Below are 24,841 nucleotides of genomic sequence, written 5' to 3' on the forward strand. Positions count from 1 at the left end.
GAGAAAGGAAGAGGTCAGGAGTGAGGGAAAGGACTGTTAGGAAAGAGTGAAAGGAACCTGCACTGCTCTGATGTTCAGTCCCAAGTGGTCGTCTGTTGGAATAAAGTTATACACATCTTAAGACAAGGCTCCAGGTGAAAGCCCTCTTCCAGACTTCACAATTAATAAATATTTGTTAAATTACTGATGGAATCAGGGATCTACCCAAGTACTTGTTGAACAATTCTGGAGGAAGACAGCATCACAATCATTTTTTTCACACAGTACTTAGTACAGGAAGAGTGAGCTTCTCTGGACATTTCTGCATCCATTCCTCCTTCTCCTTAGACTAGTGTACGGCATGCTCATGAGGGTCTCTTGCCTGTTGATTGTGTATTACACAGTCCTCCCAGAATGTATTTATTAAGGAAATTCTTTAGTGTTACAGATGGATTGTCAGAACTCATTAGAAATGCAAATAGAAAATCCAACTCTTTGAGACCCTATGGACTGTGGCCTGCCACACTTCTCTGTCCATGGGATTCTCCAGGCAAGAGCACTGGACACGACTTAGTGACTGAATAACAACAACAACAGCAGTGCTTTTATTCTGTTCCCAAGAAAACAAGGTCTGCAAAGACACATATATGCCCTTAGGACTTGTAGGCTAGTATTTTAACCAAAATATTCTTCCCTGCTCCCATCACATGATAGCAATAATACCTCTTCATGATGATCAAAGTCAGTTGTCATGATAAACTACTCCTGTGCCTGCTGCTTTATTGGCAGAAGATGCCCAGAGAAAACAGGCAGTATCTATAGCTTTAGGTTTAAGGTGCTTTAGTGTGCCCCCTCAATGAAACACTCCCTCTCCAGAACCACAGGCCTAGATTTTCAAGGTTAAGGAGCACAAATTTCCCCAAAGAAGTCACTGGGAGTGACAATGTGTGCCACTGGCCTCCAAACCCATGTATTATGCCTATTGGGTACCCAGCATCCTATAATGACTCTGGGCTTAAGTTACTGACCATATCCAGGACAATAGCGTCCCATCCTCTCAAGAGTTATGGTCAAATTGGCATCTCAATTGCCTCTTGAGAGTGTTCCACAATTCTACTGGGCAAGCTAGTTCTGAACTGTGTGACTGTGGTAGAACCAGTGAAATTCATGTCACATGATCTTAAGCTCATTCTGTATTGTGTGAGTGGCCAAACACATCCCCAAGAGCTGAAAAAAGGCTCATCTTCAAAAGGACACTGAAGTCCTGCTGTGATCAGAGCCAGCATAACAAGGAGTAACAGCAAAGCTATAGCTTTAAAGAGATTCACACATTCTCCTCCAAATTCCTCTGCATAGCATCCCTTTGTTTGTTTATCATCATAAGACAAATTTAAAGGGCACAAATTAGGGAGTGGAATTCAGCTGGGTATATTGAACATTCGGGAACACTTTGAAAAAGAAAATGTTTGTGCCTAACTAGAGTTTGTCCTTGTCTGGTAATGACTGCAGTTTCTATTCCCCTCTTTCGAAGTAAGAACCAAGACAAAACTGAATAGCACATTAATTGATAGATGTCCACACCACTTCTCATGCAAGACTTAGATAGACTAGTTTAAGATATATAGTTTAAGATTTTACAATTGTGATAATACAACTGTAGTATGTACTACAATTACATTGTACAATACAAATACAATTACATTGTAATACAATTGGCTCCGATACTCTTGAAAAGTAGTGGAGATGAGTGAGAAGGTAACCATTCCTGGTGAAGTACATGTGGATCCTAAAAATTTAGAAGAATGGACAACACAGAATGAGACTAACGGTGGATGAATATACAGACACCTGGGGCCTTCAGTTTGTATTAGATCCTGCTTTCTGTTTCTGTATAGCGCTAATAGACACCTTCCCCCGAAACTCCGAACCAACTATATTAAAGTCTGCGGACTTTGATCATGTGAATTCTCTGACACTTCAATAATGGTAAAAGGAACCTTAAGCCAGAAATAACTTTTTCCTATAAAAATGAGATCTAAAGAGAGTTTACCTTGAACACTATCAGTTATTCCTTTACCTCGTGTTGCAGATACACTGAGGCTGAACTTCCTCAGGTGATACACCTCCACCCCAGCTTGTAAGCAGAGTGACATACTTATTGTAGCCAAGTAAGCAAACAGGGTCTATCACCTTACAATTTTACAGTCATGAATGCCTATTCTTTGATCTTGTTTATTTCTGTGCTCTGCAATATCCAAGATGCTTTTAGTTTTGCCACGTTTTTATAAACATTTTGCCTCAGTGCTTATTCTCTCCAATTCTAAAGCTCCCCGAGCCTAGGAACTTTATCCCCCAAAGAACTATTACTTCTTTGTTGCCCACATTTTCCACGTGAAGGACTGCGCTCATATTTCTGAACTGCAAGTGCGTCAGGTTTGAGCTGTTTATAATGCTCGTCCATTCATACCCTGTGGTCTGGCACTAAACTCTGAGGATGTGGCAATGAGGTTCTTCCTCTCAGATGTTTCACTGGACACGGTGTTCAATACTCAGTTCAGTTCAGTCACTCAGTCTGTCCGACTCTTTGCAACCCCATGGATTGCAGCATGCCAGGCTTTATTTTCCATCACCAACTCCTAGAGCTTACTCAAACACATGTCCATTGAGTTGGTGATGCCATCCAACCGTCTCATGCTCTGTCGCCCCCTTTTCCTCCCGCCGTCAATCATTCCCAGCATCAGGGTCTTTTCAAATGAGTCAGTTCTTCGAATCAGGTGGCCAAAGTATTGGAGTTTCAGCTTCAGCATCAGTCCTTCCAATGAACACCCAGGACTGATCTCCTTACTAGGTGACAAAGAAGCACAACTTCTAAAACAAGATGCAAGACCACTTTTTCTGGAGTTAAATAAATAGAAACTATAAAAATCTTCAGTGAAATCATCTCATTGACTGCCTTCCATTTAGGAACACATCTTACTCATTCTTCCTTTCCTAATACTATAGTTTTGTGAATTAAACTTATGGGATATAACTTTTAAAGTATCTTTCCTGAAGCAATTACAAACCATGGAAACTGAAAGACTCCAAATTTATTTGTAAGTAATAATACATATCATGTTTATAATATATATCATGTTTCAGAGCCAAACATATCGAAATGGCATTACAATTTTCATTTTGAATCGTACATGTTTATACCCTCGCTGACAACAACAAAAAGTTAATGAAAACAGAATAGAGGAGATCAAGAGAGCCCGAAAAAGACTAAGAGTGAGAGAGAAAAAGAGAGAAAAATTTCTTGGATACAGGTAACTGAGAAAAGATTAACTTTATCTGGTTTTAGGTCACATCCCCAATCTCCCTCTAAATCCATCTCAGTGACTCAGGCTTATGAGGCCACAGTAATTTTCCCAGCTTGGGTTCAAGTCTTGAAGATACTAACTGTGGTCTCAGAATTCAAGAAAAATCTGTCCCTGATATTGTCACATATACCTTTACAGTTATAACACACTCTGCAGCTCCAAATATCATATCATTCTACTTTACAAAATAAGGGTATGGTAATCTAAGGATTCTTATACTTTTCCTTTCTAGTTGCCTTTGCAGCTAGAGAAGTCTGCATAGGGAATTTGTGCAACTGCCCTTGCTCTTGGGAAGGCTTGGGCATAGCATTTTGAGACTATACTCTGCATGTCCTTCCTTCCCCTCACTGCCATCTGATATATAGATGAGATAGCAAAATCCTGATTCACAGTGTTAAAAACCTGTAACAGAAACTGGTAACTAAGGGATATTCTTGAGCTCCTTTCACAGAACAGCAGATAAGAGAAGAGCTTGTTTGAAAACTCTTTCCTATTGTAACACGACAAACCTGGCTGAAACACAGTGAAACCAATATTGCTCATCAGAGTCTGCTCAGAAGAGACCTGCTTGTCCCATGACCTACTGTCATCACAGCCCGTGCAGCCTTACTGGGTTGCCTCTGTCAACTATAAATGGGCACTTGCCAAGAGCACTACCAAGAACTGAACAATAGGCATTTGCCATCTGCCTCTGAGGAGATTGAACCCTGTGCTGCTGCAGCTGTTGACCTTCAACAACCCCTGAGGAAGTTCAGGGTGGAATGGGGCACTCTGTGCTCCAGGTAATCTGATGGGACAGGTCTTCATATAGTTGGATATTTTGGGGGAACAGATTTTATGATAACAATCCCTGCATTTCCTCTTATCTTAAGTGAAAGTCGTTCAGTCGTGTCTGACTCTTTGCAACCCCATGGACTATACAGCCCATGAAATTCTCCAGGCCACAATCCTGGAGTGGGTGGCCTTTCTCTTCTTCAGGGTCTCCTGCATTGCAGGCGGATTCTTTACCAACTGAGCTATCAGGGAAGAGCCCCCTCATATCTAGAAAAGCACTAAATCCATTCACGGTGACATAAGATCCTCATGACTAGAAGAAAAACTCTTGTAAATTAAGCACTTGATTGCATTGAACTCCCCCTTCACCAAAACCTTAAATATTGAACTCCCCCACTACTTCTTTGGAGCAGTCTCTCAGAGCTATGTGAGGAGCTGCCTTCTAGGCTACAGTCCTCATTTTGCCCCAAGCAAGACTTAACTCACAACTCTCAAATTGTGCATCTTTTTTAGCTGATACCTCACAAATAAACTCTCTGCTGAAAACCTGGGGTCTCAGTGTTTTGGCTTGCAGCTCCTCGGGCAAAAGAATCGGGTTCCCTAACAGCAGCAGTCAAGCTTTTAACTTGCAGGTTTTTACAATGCCTTAAAGGATACAGAAAAGAATTGAAGGGATGAATCAAGTCCTAACCTCCAAATCTGTATCCACATTAGTAAAAGAAAAGAGAAAAACTCCTAACAAAATAATAGTGAAGCTCAAGAGGGAGGGGATACACATATGATTATGGCTGATTTGTGGTGGTGTACGGCAGAAATCAACACAACATGGTGAAGCAATAGTCTCCAATTAAAAATTTAAAAAAAAAATAGTGACTATGGGCTATAAAATTAAAGATTTTATACACACACATAATTCTTTTACTAATGAAAAAAATCACTGAGTTAAAAAGAAGAAACATTTTAGAAAGGAAAAAATGAAACATTTTTCAAGTGGAGAAATATTAACAAACAAACCTCTCTCTCACAAAAACACCCCTGAGAGACAGACTGTTGAACTCTCATCTGCACATTACTTGGGCCACATTCAAGCCACTTGTGTAGGAGGGACAAAGTGTGCTTACCCAGCCAGGCATGGAGGAACAATCATCCCCTCTCTTTCCCAGAATTCGTCCAGATTCCTGGCCTCTGTTTTTTTTTAAAAAAAATCTATGTTCTTTCAATTTTGATTTCGTTTCTCCTAATCGCCACCAATACTTGGATGGCCTTTAAAAACTTGCTGGCTTTTCAGCTTCTGAATATAATAGGTTTCCAGAGGAGCCGGACGCAGGAGAAGCCCTAGGGGCAAGCCAGGGCAGCTGACTTGACCCCTGGCTGCAGCTTCAGGTAAGTTTACTCTTAAATTTGACCTTCTGAGCATACTTCCGTTAGATAACAACAAAAAATCCCCCTGCTCAGACCCCACACTGCAGGTAGGTCCGACCCAGGCTCCTATCAAATTACCGCTTATTCTCTGGGTCCTGAGACATATGGCATTTAGTGTGCACCCTGTAAGAGCTAGGATTCTTATTTCCCCAAGCCCTCTGGGACTGCCGAAAGTCAGCCTCACTGGCCTTCAAAGCAAAGTTCTTGAGGACTGTCTTCCTGGTGCTAGATCCATGGCTGTGGTGGAGGGGCGGGTGATGATACAGCCCTAGGAATTCTCACTCCTTGGAAAACATTTAGTGTTATAATTATCCTCGTAATTCTGAATAGCCCACACTGGGGTATGGAATTTGACTGTATTGAGACTCCACCACTCCTACTTATCTCACTGTGGTTCCTCCTTTATATCACCATTCATAGGAGATCTCTTCTGATAGGTTCCATGTTTTTCAACAATGGTTGTTTTGCAAACAGTTGTTTCTTTGGGGGTGAACTCAGAATCTTTCTACTCCACTATATTGCGTAGACAATGAGTTTAGTCCTCACAATAATGAATTAGGTACTGCTGTCACGCCATAATAAAATTGAGAACTATGATGTACAGAGACATTCCTAATTTGATTAGACAACACAGCCAGCAAATGGTTTGCTGGTTGGGTAGCTGTGAGTTCTTGGCAGCCATTCAGAACTCAGAATACAGCTTAGGAAAGCTTCCAGGAAGATGAGGTAGAAAGGACAAATTGAAGTGTGCATAAATGATGCCCTATTAAAGAAACAGTAGATGAGCATTAGTCAAGAGAAAAAGAATATGCAGATATGGCAGTTGTGAACAACGGATGATGGGGGTTTATAGACCTGCACAGAATTCTAGGGTCTGTAACCATTTGGGGAGCCTACAAAGGATGGAGAAGTTACAGAATCCAGTCTGTAGGTTTAGTGAACAACAATTTCCATGGCAAGACACCACATCTTTGCTGCCTGATGAGTCTTTGCTCCTTGTTTCCTCAGGTCAATGAGGTCCTCCAGAACTTCCTGCAGTCACAGGGAGGAGTAGAGGCAGCCATCCTGCAGGCAGACCCCCTCACTGATGGAGACAGGGCCAAGGCAGGTACAGGGGAGGACTGAGCTCTCAGAGGGGAAGGTGGCTCTTGTGCTGCCATTTGGCAGGTGTGGGAACAAACACTTCCTGACACCAGAGCTTCCTCTTCTTCAGTGGAACCTCTCTGATACATTGGGAAGTAAACTGGGGAGTTTGGGTTGAGTGTACATCCACTCAGTGCTTCCATATCATGAGCTGAAGCATGTTGTCTGATGTGGTAGCAGGAACAGTCAGACTCCTTCCCACAATATTAAAGCCACTTTATCTGTGAGCAAAGGAGGTAACAGCTCAGCATAACTGTTCCGTCTTTAAAACTCTTGTAAAAGAGCTGAGGGTGCCAAAAAGGATGCAGGTAAAAGAGAACAGGAGTTGCTAAGAGAGAAACAGAATGAAGAGGAACAAAAACTGGAGGCACAAGAGAGAAGCTTCAAAGAAAACCTGGCCCAACTGCAAGTGAAGATGGATAGGGAAAGAGAAAACCTTCAGAAAGAGCAGGAAATGGTGCTGGAGCACAAGCTGAAGGTAAGTCTAGATGAGCCTGGGTGGGGCCTGATGGGGAAACCCTAACTCCCCAGGAATAAAGGGACAGGAATTTGATCTTAAGACTGATCCCAGAGGGAAATACAAAACCATAGGATTCACTGTAGCATCAAAGAGATATGAATTGTGCTGAAAGTTTCCCTATGTAAGATTCGGCACCTTCAATAGTGTTAGGGTTTGAATGGGACTAATAACATGGCCCAAAGAGGAGGAGCCAAGATGGCAGAGGAATAGGACGGGGAGACCACTTTCTCTCCTACAAATTCATCAAAAGAATAACTGAAGGCAGAGCAAACTTCTGATCGCTAGCTGACGTCATCAGGCACCCAGAAAAGCAGCCCATTGTCTTCGAAAGGAGGTAGGACAAAATATAAAAGATAAAAAGTGAGACAAAAGAGCTAAGGACGGAGATCCGTTCCGGGAAGGGAGTCTTAATAGAGGACGTTCCCAGACACCGGGAAATCCTCGCACTGGCGGGCCTGGGGGAAGTGTTTGAATCTCAGAGGGCAACCTGACTGGGAGAGAAACAATAAATAAAACCCACAGATTAGGAGCCTAAAAGCAACTCCCAGCAGAAAAGTACCCCAGACACCCACATCTGCCACTAGCAAGAGGGGGCGGAACGGAGAGGAGCGGGCGGCATTACTTGGGGTAGGGTCCGGGCCTGAGTGCCCTGAGGACAACTGGAGGGAGTTTTTGTGAGTTCCCAGCTTGAACTGTGGGGGAGCAAAAGAGAGAGAAAATTAACCGGCCGGAACACACTGCCGGCCGTTCGCAGAACAAAGGGACCGAGATTCCGGATGGTCGACATCCGCCGGGAGGGTAGCGGCGAGACACACAGGGCGTAGGCACCATACCGGCGAGGGCGGGGATTGGGGCTGGGGACTCGGAGGGCAGAAGACGCACGCACCAGACTGGCGCCGGCGGAAACTGAGACTGGGACCTCGGAAGGGAGTGGGCGCGCTGCACCTGGGGAGAGTGCGCCCATCAAGCGTCAAGCCCCTGGCTGCCTGGACCGCTCTGACGGGGAAGGCACAAACAGCAGGCGCAGCTCTTTGTTCTGAACTTTTGTGGAACACCCCAGGGTTGGAACCGCGCACAGCGCGGGGCACACTCCATATAGAGCAGCTGGGAGCCTGAGCAGCGCCAGCCCCTCAATGCAGCACCAGCCCCTCCCCGCAGTGCGACGGAACTAGTTACCTGAATAAGAGTCCACCTCCGCCCGCCTATGTCAGGGCGGAAATGAGACCCTGAAGAGACAGGCAAACAGAAGCCAAATAAACAAAGGGAACCGCTTCAGAAGGGACTGGTGCAACAGATTAAAATCCCTGTAGAAAACACCAACTACATCAGAAGGGGCCTGTAGATATCGAGACGTGTAAGCTGGAACGAGGAGCTATCTGAAACTGAGCTGAACCCACACTGACCGCAACAGCTCCAGAGAAATTCCTAGATATATTTTTACTTTTTTTTTTTAAGTAAAAAAAAAAAAAATTATTTTATTTTATTTTCTCTTTTTTATTTCTTCTCTTTTATTTTCTTTTAAAATTCCCTATTACTCCCCCATTACTCCTTAACTTTCATTTTCATAAATTTTTACGATTTTTTTAACTACGAATATTTTTTTCTCTCTTTTTTTTCTTCTTCTCTTCCATTTTCTATTTTTCTTTTTCTCTTATTTCTTTTAAAGTCCTCTAGTACTCCTCTACCACTCCTTAATTTTCATTTTCAATACACTATAACCTTACAAAAAATAAAAAGAAAAAAAAGAAGAGAAGCCCTATTTTTAAACCAAACCTCATATATATTTCTAAAATTTTTTGGGGGGTGTTTTGGTTTTTGTTTTTAATATAGTATTTTTAAGAGTCTAACATTTACTCTAGATTTTTAATTTTTGTTTTTCAGTATATGATATAAACTGTGAACATTTAAGAATCCAATATTCAGTTCCCATTTTTATTCAGGAGTGTGTTGATTATTCTCTCCCAGTCTTGACTCTCTGTTTTCTACCTCAAACACCTCTATGTCCTCCTTTCCCCTTCTCTTCCCAATCCAATTCTGTGAATCTCTGTGGGTGTCTGGGTTGTGGAGAACACTCTGGGAACAGAGAAATGTGTAGATCTGTCTCTCTCTTCTTGAGTCTCCGTTTTCTCCTCCTGCTCATCACTACCTCCCTCCTCCCTCTCCTCTTTTTCATGTAACTCTGTGAAACTCTCTGGGTGTCCCTCACAGGGGAGAATCTTTTCACCATTAATTTAGAAGTTTTATTATCAGTGCTGTATAGTTGGAGAAGTCTTGAGACTACTGGAAGAATAAAACTGGAATCCAGAGACAGGAGACTTAAGCCCAAAACCTGAGAACACCAGAAAACTCCTCTGACTACACAGAACATTAAGAAATAAGAGACCATCCAAAAGCCTCCATACCTACACTGAAACCAACCACCACCCAAGAGCCAACAAGTTATAGAGCAAGACATACCATGCAAATTCCCCAGCAACGCAGGAACATAGCCCTGAAAGTCAACATACAGACTGCCCAAAGTCACACCTAACACATAGACCCATCTCAAAATTCATTACTGGGCACTCCATTGCTCTTCAAAGAGAAGAAATCAAGTTCCACGCACCAGAACCCTGACACAAGCTTCCCTAACCAGGAAACCTTGACAAGCCAACCGTCCAACCCCACCCACCGGGTAAAAACTCCACAATAAAAAGGAACTACAGACCTCCAGAATACAGAAAGCCCATTTCAGACACAGCAATCTAAACAAGATGAAAAGGCAGAGAAATACTCAACAGGTAAAGGAACATGACAAGTGCCCACCAAGTCAAACAAAAGAGGAGGAGATAGGGAATCTACCCGAAAAAGAATTTAGAATAATGATAATAAAAACGATCCAAAATCTTGAAGACAAAATGGAGTTACAGATAAATAGCCTGGAGACAAAGATTGAAAAGATGCAAGAAATGTTTAATAAAGACCTAGAAGAAATAAAAAAGAGTCAGTTAAAAATGAATAATGCAATGAATGAGATCAAAAACACTCTGGAGGGAACCAAGAGTAGAATAACGGAGACAGAAGATAGGATAAGTGAGGTAGAAGATAAAATGGTGGAAATAAACGAAGCAGAGAGGAAAAAAGAAAAAAGGATCAAAAGAAATGAGGACAACCTCAGGGACCTCTGGGACAATGTGAAACGCCCCAACATTTGAATCATAGGAGTCCCAGAAGAAGAAAACAAAAAGAAAGGGCATGAGAAAATACTCGAGGAGATAATAGCTGAAAACTTCCCTAAAATGGGGAAGGAAATAGCCACCCAAGTCCAAGAAACCCAGAGAGTCCCAAACAGGATAAACCCAAGGCAAAACACCCCAAGACACATATTAATCAAATTAACAAAGATCAAACACAAAGAACAAATACTAAAAGCAGCAAGGGAGAAACAACAGATAACACACAAGGGGATTCCCATAAGAATAACAGCTGATCTATCAATAGAAACCCTTCAGGCCAGAAGGGAATGGCAGGACATACTTAAAGTGATGAAAGAGAATAACCTACAACCTAGATTACTGTACCAAGCAAGGATCTCATTCAGATATGAAGGAGAATTCAAAAGCTTTACAGACAAGCAAAAGCTGAGAGAATTCAGCACCACCAAACCAGCTCTTCAACAAATGCTAAAGTATCTTCTCTAGACAGGAAATGCAGAAAAGTTGTATAAATGTGAACCCAAAACAACAAAGTAAATGGCAACGCGACCACACCTATCAATAATTACCTTAAATGTAAATAGGTTGAATGCCCCAACCAAAAGACAAAGATTGGCTGAATGGATACAAAAACAAGTCCCCTATATATGCTGTCTACAAGAAACCCACCTCAAAACAAGAGACACATACAGACTAAAAGTGAAGGGCTGGAAAAAAATATTTCACGCAAACAGAGACCAAAAGAAAGCAGGAGTCGCAATACTCATATCAGATAAAATAGACTTTCAAATAAAGGATGTGAAAAGAGACAAAGAAGGACACTACATAAAGATCAAAGGATCAATCCAAGGAGAAGATATAACAATTATAAATATATATGCACCCAACATAGGAGCACCGCAATATGTACGGCAAACGTTAACGAGTATGAAAGAGGAAATTACCAATAACACAATAATAGTGGGAGACTTTAATACCCCACTCACTACTATGGATAGATCAACTAAACAGAAAATCAACAAGGAAACACTAACCTTAAGTGATACAATGGACCAGTTAGACCTAATTGATATCTATAGGACATTTCACCCCAAAACAATCAATTTCACCTTTTTCTCAAGTGCACATGGAACCTTCTCCAGAATAGATCACATCCTGGGCAATAAATCTGGTCTTGGAAAATTCAAAAAAATTGAAATCATTCCAGTCATCTTTTCTGACCACAGTGCAGTAAGATTAGATCTCAATTAGAGGAAAAAAAAAATTGTTAAAAATTCAAACATATGGAGGCTAAATAACACGCTTCTGAATAACCAACAAATCATAGAAGAAATCAAAAAAGAAATCAAAATATGTATAGAAATGAATGAAAATGAAAACACAACAACCCAAAATCTATGGGACACTGTAAAAGCAGTGCTAAGGGGAAGGTTCATAGCATTACAGGCTTACCTCAAGAAACAAGAAAAAAGCCAAACAAATAACCTAACCCTACACTTAAAGCAACTTGAAAAGGAAGAAATGAAGAACCCCAGGGTTAGTAGAAGGAAAGAAATCTTAAAAATTAGGGCAGAAATAAATGCAAAAGAAACTAAAGAGACCATAGCAAAAATCAACAAAGCTAAAATCTGGTTTTTTGAAAAAATAAACAAAATTGACAAACCATTAGCAAGACCCATTAAGAAACAAAGAGAGAGGAACCAAATTAACAAAATAAGAAATGAAAAGGGTGAGATCACAACAGACAACACTGAAATACAAAGGATCATAAGAGACTACTACCAGCAGCTCTATGCCAATAAAATGGACAACTTGGATGAAATGACAAATTCTTAGAAAAGTATAACTTTCCAAAACTGAACCAGGAAGAAATAGAAGATCTTAACAGACCCATCACAAGCAAGGAAATCGAAACTGTAATCAAAAATCTTCCAGGAAACAAGAGCCCAGGACCAGATGGCTTCACAGCTGAATTCTACCAAAAATTTAGAGAAGAGCTAACACCTATCTTACTCAAACTCTTCCAGAAAATTGCAGAAGAAGGTAAACTTCCAAACTCATTCTATGAGGCCACCATCACCCTAATTCCAAAACCAGACAAAGATGCCACAAAAAAAGAAAACTACAGGCCAATATCACTGATGAACATAGATGCAAAAATCCTTAACAAAATTCTAGCAAACAGAATCCAACAACATATTAAAAAAAATCATACACCATGACCAAGTGGGCTTTATTCCAGGAATGCAAGGATTCTTTAATATCCACAAATCAATCAACGTAATACACCACATTAACAAATTGAAAGATAAAAACCATATGATTATCTCAATAGATGCATAAAAAGTCTTTGACAAAATTCAACACTCATTTATGATTAAAACTCTCCAGAAAGCAGGAATAGAGGGAACATACCTCAACATAATAAAAGCTATATATGACAAACCCACAGCAAGCATCACCCTCAATGGTGAAAAATTGAAAGCATTTCCCCTGAAATCAGGAACAAGACAAGGGTGCCCACTCTCACCACTACTATTCAACATAGTGTTGGAAGTTTTGGCCACAGCAATCAGAGCAGAAAAAGAAGTAAAAGGAATCCAGATAGGAAAAGAAGAAGTGAAACTCTCGCTGTTTGCAGATGACATGATCCTGTACATAGAAAACCCTAAAGACTCTTCCAGAAAATTACTAGAGCTAATCAATGAATATAGTAAAGTTGTAGGATATAAAATTAACACACAGAAATCCCTTGCATTCCTATATACTAACAATGAAAAAACAGAAAGAGAAATTAAGGAAACAATACCATTCACCATTGCAACAAAAAGAATAAAATACTTAGGAGTATATCTACCTGAAGAAACAAAAGACCTATACATAGAAAACTATAAATACTAAAATACTGAAGAAAGAAATCAAAGAGGACACAAACAGATGGAGAAACATACCGTGTTCATGGATTGGAAGAATCAATATTGTCAAAATGGCTATTCTACCCAAAGCAATCTATAGATTCAATGCAATCCCTATCAAGCTACCAACGGTATTTTTCACAGAACTAGAGCAAATAATTTCACAATTTGTATGGAAATATAGAAAACCACGAATAGCCAAAGTAATCTTGAGAAAGAAGAATGGAACTGGAGGAATCAACCTGCCTGACTTCAGACTCTACTACAAAGCCACAGTCATCAAGACAGTATGGTACTGGCACAAAGACAGAAATATAGATCAATGGAACAGAATAGAAAGCCCAGAGATAAATCCACGAACCTATGGACACCTCATCTTTGACAAAGGAGGCAAGGATATACAATGGAAAAAAGACAACCTCTTTAACAAGTGGTGCTGGGAAAACTGGTCAACCACTTGTAAAAGAATGAAACTAGAACACTTTCTAACACCATACACAAAAATAAACTCAAAATGGATTAAAGATCTAAATGTAAGACCAGAAACTATAAAACTCCTAGAGGAGAACATAGGCAAAACACTCTCCGACATAAATCTCAGCAAGATCCTCTATGACCCACCTCCCAGAATATTGGAAATAAAAGCAAAAATAAACAAATGGGACCTAATGAAACTTAAACGCTTCTGCACTACAAAGGAAACTATAAGTAAGGTGAAAAGACAGCCCTCAGATTGGGAGAAAATAATAGCAAATGAAGAAACAGACAAAGGATTAATCTCAAAAATATACAGGCAACACCTGCAGCTCAATTCCAGAGAAATAAATGACCCAATCAAAAAATGGGCCAAAGAACTAAACAGACAGTTCTCCAAAGAAGACATACAGATGGCTGACAAACACATGAAAAGATGCTCAACATCACTCATTATTAGAGAAATGCAAATCAAAACCACAATGAGGTACCATTACATGCCAGTCAGGATGGCTGCTATCCAAAAGTCTACAAGCAATAAATGCTGGAGAGGGTGTGGAGAAAAGGGAACCCTCTTACACTGTTGGTGGGAATGCAAACTAGTACAGCCACTATGGAAAACAGTGTGGAGATTTCTTAAAAAACTGGAAATAGAACTGCCATATGACCCAGCAATACCACTTCTGGGCATACACACCGAGGAAACCAGATCTGAAGGAGACACATGCACCCCAATGTTCATCGCAGCACTGTTTATAATAGCCAGGACATGGAAGCAACCTAGATGCCCATCAGCAGATGAATGGATAAGGAAGCTGTGGTACATATACACCATGGAATATTACTCAGCTGTTAAAAAGAATTCATTTGAATCAGTTCTAATGAGATGGATGAAACTGGAGCCCATTATACAGAGTGAAGTAAGCCAGAAAGATAAAGAACATTACAGCATACTAACACATATATATGGAATTTAGAAAGATGGTAATGATAACCCAATATGCAAAATAGAAAAAGAGACACAGAAGTACAGAACAGACTTTTGGACTCTGTGGGAGAAGGTGAGGGTGGGATGTTTCAAAAGAACAGCATGTATATTATCTATGGTGAAACAGATCACTAGCCCAGGTGAGATGCATGAGACAAGTGCTCGGGCCTGGTGCCCTGGGAGGACCCAGAGGAGTCGGGTGGAGAGGGAGGTGGGAGGGGGGATCGGGACGGGGAATACATGTAACTCTATGGCTGATTCATATCAATGTATGACAAAACCCACTGAATTTTTGTGAAGTAATTAGCCTCCAGCTAATAAAATAAAATTAAAAAAATAATAATAATAACATGGCCCAGGCTCCTGGGCTGCTGTTTGTGATAACTACAGCATTACATTTGTTCTCATGTGAATAGGACCTTAGTCTTAGAGTCTTTAGAATTTGGGAGACAACCATCAGAGACCTGGGATACTTCTATCTTCTCTTGCAGTTATCTGCTTGTGATGGTATGAAATACAGGATACTAAACTGTAATACTTACTACATTTGTTTTCACATCTGCCTGATTCATTTTACACACCTAGAGTAAACGCATTCTTTGTCTGTCTGGAGTTTGATGGCCAGAGTTCTAAAGCTAGTCAGGAGTACCATTTTGGTGACTTTTGTATGGTCATTCTACCTCAGTGAAACTGACAAATATTTATCATTCACTCACATCTTCTCCCAAAGTGTATTCTTAGGCAGGAACCCCTTCTTGGGGTAGTTTTCAGGCATGATCTAGGCCTAAGTCCTGTGTGCCCAGAAAGACAGTCTTGAGGGAACATGGGAAGCTCCAAACCCTCGATGTTCTCTCTTTCCTGGTACAAATGCTTGCAAATATTAGACTAATATAAAAAAACATCTAAAGTATTAGAGAAATAGAAGCATGCATATCACCTGTAACTGTTTGATACAGAATGCTAATTTGGGGCATTTTCAAAAGGGGAATCTCCTTTTTTACAGATGCAAAAAGAAATACTTACAGAAGGATTTAAAAAGGAAGCTGAGCAGCTAACTAAAGAAGATATTGAAACAACTGAAAATAAGTCCTTCATTTCAAATGTCCTTGATATGGCTAGCATGACATTAATTGCAATATTCCCTGGGGCTTATAAAGCATTTTGTGTGGGACTAAAACTTCTCAGTGATTGTATGAAAGGGGCTGAGAAACCCTTCTAAGTATAATTTGTAAAGCTTCTTATGTTTTAGTAGTGTGACAGTACAGTTCATTTAAAAAATATGTTTATCATTATAGTTTTGTTCAGGAGGAGCTTAAAAATAATAACTGACTACCAAAAAATTACTAAAGTTATTACCAAAGTGAGTACCAGGGCCTGATATTCAAAAAAGAAAAAAAAAAACAACTTTGATTAAATTAGTTAATTTTAGGAAATGGAAAACAACTTGGAAAATAATGATTAATTCTAAAAAAGTGTTAAGAAAAGCAAGAAACAAATGAGAAGAGGAAGAACATTTGCAGCCTATGATACAATCATGGAGATCAATTCTTTAAGTTATAATGAGCCCTTATACATCAGTGAGGAAAAAGCAACAAAGACATTTTTCAATGGGCAGAAATATACAAGAGAAAATGTGTTTAACTTTACTGGTTATAAATGATGTTAAGGTTAAATTAGGAGAGACCTATGTCACCTCCCAGATGGCCCAGAATGAAGAGTTTGGACAGGACACTGGCTGCCAAAGGTGTCAGCTCCCCCAGGAAATGGGGGTCTCTGATAAATGTTAGAGAGAGTGAAAATTGGTGCAAATATGTACCAAAGATTTAAATGCAAATACTGCTGATACAAGAGTCTATGTTTAGCAACTCATCTTGCAGTTTTATTTACCAAGGTGAAAATGACACATATAGCAGTATACTTGCCACAGGATTGTTTTAATTCCAGAAGAGGAAACGACTTTAAAGTCCCTCTGTCACACAATAGTGAGATCAATCCTGAGACATGCTTACACAGGAAAACTCTACAGTCATTGAAGTGAAAAGGGAAACTCTATCTGTGCTATCATGAGAAAATTTCAAGATGCAGAAAGTGTGTATAGTTGTATTACTGTTTGGAAAAATAATGAATATGTGCATATATTATCATCTATCTTTGGAAAATACAGAAGAAATTGGTATGCATGAGCACAATAGGAATGGACCTGCATATTTGATGTAAGACATGAGAGGATAACTAACTTTGCATGACACATTCCTCTGTGACTTTTATACTTTGTAGAAACTTTTCCTTATATACAGTTATTATTACAAATAATACAGTTATTAATACACTTATTAAGATTAAACACAGAAGCTTAACACACAGATTGGAAAAGAGACTTGTCTTCAAGAATATGGGAAATGGCTTCTGAAGGAAGCCGGACTAGTAAGAAAGTGTCATGTAGGGTCCTTTGGTCTCCTCAGGCTCAAATATTTTTTCTGCTAATTGTCTGAGCATTGAGTGTAAGACAGGCAAGAACATTTAAGCAACCAATCTGCAGCCTGGGAAAGCCCTGCTCTATGAAGCAAACACCTGGTCCATGGTTACCAGTTATGGCAGGTCCTCTGGCCTTGAAGTTCTATCAGGGGCTGGGCCTTTCTGGGATGTGGTTAATAAGAGCAGTAGAAGGGAGCTTGGAACAGCACAGCTGCCAGGAGCCATGGCCCCTACCCGCTTATGTCCTGTTCATGCAAGAGGATTGGAGCTGCTCAGTTTTCCTAACACATCGCATGTCTTAAGCAACGCTGATTTCATCATTACTATGGACTCTTATGTCCCTTAACAAACTCTTTTTCTTAATTCAGAAAAGACTTCCTGTACAAAAATCACCTTATCTAAAATGTTATATTCTAGATTTGGTCAATTCACGTTCTATTAACTACCCTATGGGTATTAATTGAAGCCAACATCTAAACATACACAGCACACTATTATTTGAAATGTTTTAATGTTAATTACCACATGGAGGAAATATTTTTTCCAGTTACAATCTGCCATTGACTTGAATATTTGTCTCTTACTTGCTCACTAGAATCAAACATCATTATTATACCTGAAGGTTCATTACTTGCCCCTGGCTTCTCTCCAAACCAAAAGGACAAATAAAATCCCTCATTGAAGCCTCCTTTTTATTTAAGCAAATTTATTAAGATAATTCATCCGTGTACATTGGCCACGCTGTACGACAGGCATTGGGTAATGTCATTAATACTTACCTAGCAAATGTATGACAATGCTTTCCAATACCCATCACCTAGCAGAAAATTTTCTTTTGAAATAAATGATTTCTCTTTTACAAAGGAAAGTACTTTCCAGTTGTGTATGTGTTTTTCTATGATTCTACTATTGATTATAAAGGAATTCAAAATCATTGAAAAAAATTCACTATTGACAAAAAAGTATGAAAATAATAAACTACAATTCTAACAATGAGCTAGAAATGCTGGTTATAATGGAATACAAAATTTTCAAGATTCTCAGGTGTTTATTATTGATATATAAATGTTTTCATAAAAGAACAGCTTTGTACCTATTATGAATTGAGTTATTCACAATCAACATGCCAAAATTTCTCTACAGAGAGTAACTTAGTCATCTGAAAAGAGGTGTGAAATGTAGGGGAAAATTCCATTCCTTCATATTAGTGGTGAATTAAAACTCTTAAAGAAATTCCTCTTCATAACAATTTAAAAAGAGGACATTTTTATATCATTGAATAAGCAGGCCTAGTACATGCATGGGGTTCCCTCGTGGCACAAACAATAAAGAACCTGCCTGCAATGACAGAGACCTGGGTTCAATCCCTGGGTTGGGAAGACCCCCTTGAGAAGGGCGTGGCAACCCACTCCAGTATTCTTGCCTGGAGAACCCCAAGGACTGAGGAGCCTGGCGGGCCACACTCCATGGGGTTGCAAGGAGTCAGACACAACTAAGTGAATAACACTAGAACATGCATATAGGTAGACTGTAATCAGATGGTAAAGAATCTGCCTGCAATACAGGAGACCTGGATTCGATCTCTGGGTCAGGATGATCCTCTGGAGAAATGAATGCATACCCATTCCAGTATTTTTGCCTAGAGAATCCCATGGACAGAGGAGCCTGGTGGGCTACAATTCCCTGGGGTCAAAAAGAGTCAGACATGACTGACTAATACACACACACACACACACACACACACACATACGACTAGAAAGGGTAAAATGGTTTCACTTATATATCAAAACAAATAAGTCCTTTCCATTGCATTTCTTAGCCAGTACAGAGCATGTTTCCTTAAGATCAATGGGATCTTGTTTTCCCATAAAATGATGAAAACTGCAAAATTTGCTATTACATGCTGAACTTTCTGAGCCTTGCTTCATAGTGTTCAACTCATGCTAAATTGAAAACTGAGTAATCCATTATTAGTTTAATTGCACTCATCAGAAAGAATAATTTTACATCTCAGCTCCCTGAGGAGAAATGATTACAGGCAGAATTGAACATAGGTTCAGCCACCGAGATGTCAGGGAGCCTGAAAATAAAACTACCATTGCTGTTGTTCAGTCACTCAGTCATGTCCAACTCTTTCCAACTCCATGAACTGCAGCTTGCTAGGCTTCCCTGTCCTTCACTATCACCCAAAATTTGCTCAAACTCATGTCCATTGAGTCCGTGATGCCGTCCACCCATCTCATCATCTATCGCCCCTTTCTCTTCCTTCCTTCAGTCTTTCCCAGGGTCTTTTCCAGAGTGAGTTGGCTCTTTGCATCATGTGGCCAAAGTATTAAAGCTTCAGTTTCAGCATCAATCCTTCCAATGAATGTTCAGGATTGATTTCCTTTAGAATTGACTGGTTTGATCTCCATGCTGTCCAAGGGACTCTCAGTGGTCTTCTTTAGCACCACAATTCGAAAGCATCAATTCTTTGGTGCTCAGCCTTATTTAGGGTCCAAGTCTTACATCTGTACTTGACAACTGGAAAAATCATAGCTTTGACTATATGTCCTTTTTTTGCAAAGTGATGTCTCTGCTTTATAAAATGCTGCCTAGGTTGGTCATAGCTTTCCTTCCAAGGAACAAGCATCTTTTAATTTCATGACTGCAGTCACTGTCTACAGTAATTTTGGAGCCCAAGAAAATAAGCCTGTCATTATTTCCATGTTTTCCCCATCTACTTGCCATAAAGAGATTGGACCAGATACCACGATCTTCGTTTCTTGAATGTTGAGTTTTAAGCCAGCTTTTTCACTCTCCTCTTTCACCTTCATCAAGAGGTTCTTTAGTTCTTCCTTGCTTTCTGCCATTAGAGTGGTGTCATTCACATATCAGAGATTATTGATATTTCGCCCCCCAATCTTGATTCCAGCTTGTGATTCATCCAACCCAGCATTTCATATGATGTACTCAGCATGTATGTTAAATAAGCAGAGTGACAATATGCAGCCTTGATGTACTCCATTCCCAATTTTGAACCAGTCCATTATTCCATGTCCGGTTCTAACTGTTGCTTCTTTACCTGCATACAGGTTTCTCAGGAGACAGATAAGGTGGTCTGGTATTCCCATTTCTTTAAGAATTTTCAAACTTTGTTGTGATCCACACACTCAAAGACTTTAGTGTAGTCAGTGAAGCAAAAGTTGATTTTTTTTGGAATTCCCTTGCTTTTTCTATGATCCAACAGATGTTGGCAATTTGATCTCTGATTCCTCTGCCTTTTCTAAATCTGTACATCTGGAAGTTCTCAGTTCATGTACTGTTGAATCCTAGCTTTAAGGATCATGAGCATTACCCCATATTCCACTTCTGGTTATTTACCCTAAGAATAGGAAAAGTAATTCAAAAGGATATAAAAGTGTAGTCACTCAGTCGTGTGATCACTCTTTGTGATCCTATGGACTGTAGCCTCTCAGGCTCTTCCATCCATGGGATTTTCCAGGCAAGAATACTGAATTGGGTTGCCATTTCCTTCTCCAGGGGACCTTCTGGACCCAGGGGTTGACTCAGACCTCCCACATTATGGGCAGACTCTTTACCATGTGAGCCACCAGGAAATACCTCAAAAGGATACAGGCACCCCTATATTCTTTGCAGTTTTATTTGCAATAGTCAAGATATGGAAAAAACCTAAGTGCCTGTCAATGAATAAATGGACAAAAAGATGTTTTATATATGAATACAATAACTACTAGTCAACCATAAAATAGAATGAAATTCTGACATTTGCAACACTGATGGACCTTGACACTATTACGCTGAATGAAATAGATCAAGTGGAGAAAGACAAATACCATATTATTTCACTCGTATGGGGAGGCAAAAAAAAAAAAAAAAACAAACAAAAACAAAGACGCAAACAAAGTAAAACAAAATGAACTCATAGATACAGTGAACAACTGGCAATTACCAGAGGAAAGGGTGCCAGGGGGTAGACAAAATTGGTGAAGAGAATCAACTGTATAGTGACAGATGACCAGTGTATTTGTGGTAGTGATCTTTTATTTCTATATACAGATGTCAAATTATAGTGATGTACACATGAAACATAAATAGTTTTAAAAATAGAGAAAGTACATTTGCCCAACTATCTCGAAAGAAACACTCTAAAAGAGAGGTGGGAAAGTGAACTTTCTTCAGGTGATAAATTTAAAGAATTCACCATCATTTACCTTTATATTATATGCAATTTACAAAAAATTTCAATTGTCCCTGGTATCAACATTTTGGTTTGTTTCCCACATAAACAGTACATTTTTTGATCAAAATAAGAAGCTGGATTCCTAACATTAGACCTATTTCAAAGCAATCCTGCCCTACTTTCATTTTTAGTTTCACTTCTATTAATCATAAATTGTATTTCATATTTTGTTCTGAAATTGGCACCATCACTTTACATTCATGAAGAAGGGTAGAGATAAACTTTAGAACTTACCACTTACAAAGTATTAATCAAACAAAGCAAGAAAGGAAACAAAGGAGGACACAGGGAGGATTAATGCATTGTTGCCCAAATTTTCTCAGATTAGACTTGAAAACTGCCTTAAACTCTGTGGATACACTGACATGTCATTTGAGAACCTGACACCAACTTCTTGAAAGCTTCGTTAAGAAATAACTTTTGAGAACAGCCAAGATGGAATTTTAGAAAGACCCTGAACTTTCTTCCATTTATGAGCACACCAAACCAAAACTACTTGCAGAGAAACAATCAATGAAAAATATGGGAAAATACCAGAATAGATCTTCTGTACTTAAAGACATAAGAATGGAATGACAAGGAGATTGGTAGGAGGAGCAAAATCACAATATCATCAGATCCCATACACCCTAGGTGAGGGAACCCTCAAACTGGAAAATAATTATCTTGTAGAGGTTCTCCTGCAGGAGTGAGAGTTCTGAGCCCCACTTCAGGCTCTTGAACACAGGGCTCCAGTACCAGGAAGATGAGCCCCAGAGCATCTAACTTTGAAGGCCAATAGGGCATAGTTTCAGGAATCCCACAGAACTTTGGGAAATAGAGACTCAGTCTAAAAGGGCACACATAAAATTTCACTCACATGAGGACCCAGAGAAAAAGCAGCAATTTCATGGGAGCCTGGGCCAGCCATACTGGCTAATTTTGGAGTCTCCTGGAGGGCCGAGGTGGTTTTTGTAGATCACCCTGGAGACACAGATTCTGGGTGGCAGCCATTTTGAGGAACTTTGACCCATAAGAACACGCTCGGCAGCTGCCATATTGACTCTTTAGTGCCAAGATCTATCCCTACCCAAAAGGCTGAAGACAATTTAAGAGACCCTATACCATTAAGCTGACACATATTTTCATTGTAGTATAGTGGTCCCAGAAGGAGAAGAGAGAGGTAAATGGGATGAGAATATAACTGAAGATATCATAGCTGAAAACCTCCCTAACCTGGAAAAGGAAACAGACACTGGAGTCTAGGAAGTGGAAAGTGTTTCATATAACATGAATCCAGAGCAACACACCAAGAAACATTATAATGAAAAAGACAACCAGAAACTATGAAACTAGAGGAAAACATAGGCAAAACACTCTCTGACATAAATCACAGCAAGATCCTCTATGACCCACCTCCCAGAGTAATGGAAATAAAAGCAAAAGTAAACAAATGGGACCTAATGAAACTTAAAAGCTTTTGCACAACAAAGGAAGCTATAAGCAAGGTGAAAAGACAGCCTTCAGAATGGGAGAAAATAATAGCAAATGAAGCAACTGACAAAGAATTAATCTCAAAGATACATAAGCAGCTCATGCAGCTCAATTCCAGAAAAATAAACGACCCAATCAAAAAGAACTAACAGACATTTCACCAAAGAAGACATACGGATGGCTAACAGACACATGAAAAGATGACCCTGAGAGATGCGATGAGGAGGGAGGTGGGAGGGGGGTTAAGGATGGGGAACACATGTACATCCATGGCTGGTTCATGTCAATGTATGGCCAAAACCACTACAATATTGTAAGATAATTAGCCTCCAATTAATAAAAATAATTGGGAGAAAAATTAAATAAATAAAATAATTAAAAATTTTTAAATAAAATAAAATTAATATAAATTGGCATAGCCATTATGGGGCTTCCCAGATGACTCAGGGTAAAGAATCCATCTGCCAGTGCAAGAGACAAAAGAGACTAGGGTTCGATCCCTGTCTGGGGAAGATCTCCTGGAAAAGGAAATGGCAACCCACTCCTGTATCCATGCCTAGAAAATTCCATTGACAGAGGATCCTGGTGGGCTAGTCTATGGGGTTGCAAAAGAGTCAGACACAACTGAGCACAGTGCAGCATAGCCACTGTGGAGAACAGTATGGATGTTCCTTAAAAACCTAAACAGAGAACTACCATATGACCCAACAGTTGCACTCTTAGGCATATACCCAAAGAAAACCATAATTCAAAAAGACACATGCACCCCAATTTTCATTGCAGCACTGTTTACTATGGGAGTGTTTACTAGGACATGGAAGCAACCTAAATGTCCCTCAACCGAGGAACGGATACAGAAGTTGTGGTACATATATACAACGGAATATTACTCAACCATACAAAGAGCAACATAATGCCATTTGCAGCAACATGGATGGATCTGGAGATTGTCATTACTAAGTGAAGTCAGACACAGGAAGACAAATATCATATGAAATCTATGTGGAATCTACAAAAAGGGTACAAATGAACTTATCTACAAAACAGAAGTAGAGTTACAGATGTAGAAAACAAACTTATGGTTACCAAGGGATAAGGAGGGGAGGGATAAATTGGGAGGTTGCGGTTGACATATACATACTGCTATATATAAAATAGACAACTACAAAGGACCTACTGTATAGCACAGGAAACTCAACTCCGTACTCTGTAATGGCCTATATGGGATAGGAATCTTTAAAAAAAAAAAAAAAAAAGTGGATATATGTATATGTATAATTGATTCATTTTTCTGTACACTTTAAACTAACATAGCACTGTAAATCAACTATACTTCAATAAAAATTTAAAATAAAATAAAAGATGGGCAAAACTTAAAAAAAAAAGACTAAGAGATAATACTAAAAGAAACAAGGAAAAAATAAAAATAAAAGAAACAAGGGAAAATAAGCAAATAATATGCAAAAGAACTTCCATAAGCTATCAACTGATTTTTCAGCAGAAACTGCAGGCTAGATGAAATATTTAGACACCATATATCTAAAGTGATAAAAGGGAAAAACCAAAACTAAGCCTACTCTGTGCAACAGGGCAATCATTAAGACCTGATGGAGAATTCAAAAGTGTTGCAGATAAGCAAAAGCTGAAAGAGTTCAGTACCACGAAAAAACCATGACAACAAATGATAAAAGAACTTCTAGGCAAAAATGGCCCTAAGTCAAGAAAATTATGAAATGAAAGGCTCAACAGCAAAGGCAGGAAATCAGCCACACACAAATCTAGTATGGAGATTACAAGACAAAAGCAGTGAAATGGTCGCTAACCACAATGAGCAATTAAAGGATACACAAAATAATGAGATGCCAAATAGGCTATCAAA

This window comes from Muntiacus reevesi, chromosome 1 (genome assembly GCF_963930625.1).
Source record: "Muntiacus reevesi chromosome 1, mMunRee1.1, whole genome shotgun sequence".
Lineage (NCBI taxonomy): Eukaryota > Metazoa > Chordata > Mammalia > Artiodactyla > Cervidae > Muntiacus > Muntiacus reevesi.